The sequence below is a fragment of the Triticum dicoccoides genome, chromosome 6B (genome assembly GCF_002162155.2).
Source record: "Triticum dicoccoides isolate Atlit2015 ecotype Zavitan chromosome 6B, WEW_v2.0, whole genome shotgun sequence".
Taxonomy (NCBI): domain Eukaryota; kingdom Viridiplantae; phylum Streptophyta; class Magnoliopsida; order Poales; family Poaceae; genus Triticum; species Triticum dicoccoides.
Window position 1 is genome coordinate 663,895,956 of NC_041391.1, and position 4,957 is coordinate 663,900,912.

The window sequence follows — 4,957 nt, forward strand, 5'->3', positions numbered from 1 at the left end:
GGACCATTCTGGAACTACTCGTCATGTCCGTGATCTCATCCGAGACTCCGAACAACATTCGGTCACCAACATACATAACTCATATAATACTATATCATCAATGAACGTTAAGTGTGCGGACCCTACAGGTTCGAGAACTATGTAGACATGACCGAGACACTTCTCCGGTCAATAACCAATAGCCGGACCTGGATGCCGATATTGGTCCTTACATATTCTACAAAGAACTTTATCGGTCGAACCTTTATGACAACATATGTAATTCCCTTTGTCCATCGGTATTTTACTTGCCCGAGATTCGATCGTCGGTATCTTCATACCTAGTTCAATCTCGTTACCGGCAAGTCTCTTTACTCGTTCTGTAATAGATCATCTCTTAACTAATTCATTAGTCATTTGCTTGCAAGGCTTCTTATGATGTGTATTACCGAGAGGGCCCAGAGATACCTCTCCGATACATGGAGTGACAAATCCTAATCTCGATCCATGCCAACTCAATAGACACATTCAGAGATACATGTAGAGCATCTTTATGATCACCTAATTATGTTGTGACGTTTGATAGCACATAAGGTATTCCTATGGTATCCGGGAGTTGCATGATCTCATAGTCGAAGGAATATGTATTTGACATTAAGAAAGCAATAGCAATAAACTGAACGATCATATGCTAAGCTAACGGATGAGTCTTGTCCATCACATCATTCTCCTAATGATGTGATACCGTTATCAAATGACAACACATGTCTATAGTTAGGAAACCTTAACCATATTTGATCAACGAGCTAGTCTAGTAGAGGCTTACTAGGGACACAGTATTTGTTTATGTATTCACACATGTATTTAAGTTTTCGGATAATACAATTCTAGCATGAATAATAAACCTTTATCATGATTAAGGAAATATAATAATAATCATTTTATTATTGCTTCTATGGCATATTTCCATCAGTCTTCCACTTGCACTAGAGTCAATAATCTAGTTCACATCACCATGTGATTTAACACCCATAGTTCACATCGCCATCTGACCAATACCCAAAGAGTTTACTAGAGTCAATAATCTAGCGGTGCATCAAGGACATATTTGTTTTGTGCAGCAATGAGGATAATCCTCAGATCATGGACCCAGTCCGCATTATTGCTACTACCATATTTCAACTTAGTTTTCTCTCGGAACATATATCAAAAATAGGGGGGCTATATTGCGAGCTATTGATCTACAACATAGATATGCACAAACTATTAAGACTAAGTTCATGATAAATTTAAGTTCAATCAATCAAATTACTAATGAACTCCCACTTAAATTAACACCCCTCAAGTTATTTAAGTGATACATGATCCAAATCAACTAATCCATGTCTGATCATCACATGAGATGGGGTAGTCATCAATGGTGAACATCTCTATGTTGATCATATCTACTATATGACTCTTGTTCGACCTTTCGGTCTCTAGAGTTCCGAGACCATGTATGTACATGCTAGGCTCATCAAGTTTAACCCAAGTATTCTGCATGTGCAAAACCATCTTACACCCGTTGTACATGAACGTAAAGCCTATGACACCCGATCATCATGAGGTGCTTCGAAACGACGAACTTTGGCAACGGTGCATACTCGGGGAGAACACTTTTATCTTGAAATTTAGTGAAGAGATCATCTTATAATGCTATCTCCGTTCTAAGCAAAATAAGATGCATAAAGGATAAACATCACATGCAAACAAAATATGTGACACGATATGGCCATCATCATCTTGTGCTTTTGATCTTTATATCCAAAGCATCGTCATGATCTCCATCGTCATCGGCTCCACACCTTATTCTCCATCGTTGCGTCGGGGTCGTCTCACCAATTATTGCTTCTACAACTATTGCTAACGCATAGCGATAAAGTAAAGCAATTACATGGCGTTTGTACTTCATACAATAAAGAGACAACCCTAAGGCTCCTTCCATTGTCAATATTATAAAACATGATCATCTCATACATCAACATATATCACATCATATCTTGACCATATCACATCACAACATGCCCTGCAAAAACAAGTTAGACGTCTTCTACTTTGTTGTTGCAAGTTTTACGTGGCTGCTACGGGCTTCTAGCAAGAACTGTTCTTACCTACGCAAAAAACCACAACGGTGATTCATTAATTGCTATTTTAACCTTCTTCAAGGACCGGCCTTAGTCAAATTCGATTCAACTAAAGTAGGAGAAACAGACACCCACCAGCCACCTTTATGCAAAACAAGTTGCATGTCTGTCGGTGGAACCGGTCTCATGTACGTGGACATGTAAGGTTGGTCCGGTCCGCTTCATCCCACATATCACCGAATCAAAATAAAATGTTGGTGGTAAGCAGTATGACTATCACCACCCACAACTCTTCGTGTTCTACTCGTGCATATCATCTGCGCATAGACCTGGCTCTGATGCCACTGATGTGGAACGTTGCATTGAAAACAAAAACAATTCTATGCACACGCAAGATCTATCCATGGAGATGCATAGCAACAAGAGGGGAGAGCATCTTCATACCCTTGAAGATCGCTAAGCGGAAGCGTTTATCAACGCGGTTGAGGTAGTCGTAGACCTTCACGATCCTGCCCAATCAAGTACCGAATGTACGGCACCTTCGTGTTCAACACACATTTAGCTCGATGATGTCATCGCCTTCTCGATCCAGCAAGAGAGGCGAAGTAGTAGATTAGTTCTGGCAGCACGACGGCGTGGTGATGGTGGTGGTGAAGAACAATCTCCGCAGGGCTTCGCCAAGCACTACGAAAACTATGACGAAGGATAAACTAGAGGGTCGGGGTTGTCGGCAGGGCTTGGCGAATCTTGATGTGTCTTGGGGTTCTAGCCCTGCCCCTCTATTTATATATTGAGCCCCGGGGTCGAAACTTGAAGTAGTAGCCTCCTCAAAGTCGGTTTTGCCCAAAAGGCAAGAGTCCTTCTCGGATTCCAGGGTTCCCGACGTCTGGGCCCAGACGCCAGGATCCCTGGCGTCTTGCCCCTAGCCTCCGCAAAACTTCCTTTTGCACTTTCCAAAAGCCTCATGGCTTTCCCCTTTGTCCCAAATAAAGAGTTCTCATACCCAAACATTTCGCGAAACATCTGAAACCCCCTACCAGTGAATTTCGGAACCCTTCCGAAGACCAAACACTATTATCCCATATATCAATCTTTACCTCCGGACCATTCCGGAGCCGCTCGTTATGTTCGTGATCTCATCCGGGACTCTGAACAACATTCGGTCACCAACATATATAACTAATATAATAATATATCATCAATGAATGTTAAGCGTGCGGACCCCACGGGTTCGAGAACTATGTAGACATGACCGAGACGCTTCTCCGGTCAATAACCAATAATGGGACCTGGATGCCCATATTGGTTCCTACATATTCTACGAAGATCTTTATCGGTCGAAGCTTTATGACATTATACGCAATTACCTTTGTCCATCGGTATGTTACTTGCCCAAGATTCGATCGTCGGTATCTTCATATTGCTACGTCTTGAGCTTGCGTTGGTTTTTCTTGAAGAGGAAAGGGTGATGCAGCACAGTAGCGTAAGTATTTCCCTCAGTTTTTGAGAATCAACGTGATGAGGACATGACTACCTTGGATACGACCAAAAATATTGCATACATGCATATTTGTCAGGTGATTTCTAGTGCAAACTATTCAATAATCTATTTATGTTATCCAGAACAAAAATACTTCACTCACTTTTGTGTTTTGTCTAATTGCAGGTGTGTGGGACATTTGTACAATCCACATATGAAGATAAGGCAAAAGGAGAAGTTTGGGGTCTGTTCAAAAAGTCCTCTCACGACACTTTTGGGCCAAGAGAAGATAGAGTCCAAGTCTCGCACCTTCTGGATTCAGATTCGGACTGCACAGACATACCTGACTCAAAACGCCAACAGCTTTTTCACACGGACTCTAAATTGGGTGATTCTTTTTTGGTTGGAAACTAGATTTCATGCTCTTTCCAACCCAATTGGATTCACCTTCAAATTCGTCTGGAGCATTGAGATATCGATGAAACAATCGGACACTGCATCAGAATCCGAGTCATACTACAAGTCCAAAGGTGTTGCATCACCTCCACTTGGGCCCATGAGCCTTGTACGACCTAGGGTTAGTTTTAGGCTGCCTTGGGACGTCCTCCCACCTCCTTGGACGCCACCCCTTCCTCCTATATAAGTAGATCCATCTAGTACTTTTTTCCTTAGGATTTGTTTAGTTAAAAGTTAGCCATTGCAACTTCGTGTACTTCGTTTGTGTCCAACGACCAGACCAAGACCGCTTACGGATCCCCACCTTTATCAATACTTCATATATACTCGCAATATTCAGATTGCTTTTATCATATTCTTGCTTGTTCTTCGATTGCTTGCAGGAATAGACCTTCGTGGTCAGGTTGATTATGCTCCGACATGGTCAATAACCTCTCGGAGTTGGTTTAGCGACTGCTAAGGCGCAACGTCATGCACGTTTGTAGTCGGATCGTCAAAGTCATCTTCACCAAATCGATAGTTATCATCTCATCGAAAGATCGGGACACCTCGCCTCTATCACAAGGTATCAATCCAGTAGGAGGCTCCTCACAGGTCCCACACACCTACACAAACAAACAAAGAACTCGCAACTAACGCAATAAAGGGGTTGTCAATCCCTTCACGGCCACTTGCAAAAGTGAGATCTGATAGAGATAGTATGATACGATAAATATATTTTTGGTATTTCATAATATAGATTGGAAAAGTAAAGATGCAAATAAAAGTAGATTGAAAGCTTATATGATAAAGGATAGACCTGGGGGCCATATGTTTCACTGGTGGCTTCTCTCGAGATAGCATAAGTATTACGGTGGGTGAACAAATTATTGTCGAGCAATTGATAGAAAAGCGAATAATTATGAGATTATCTAGGCAT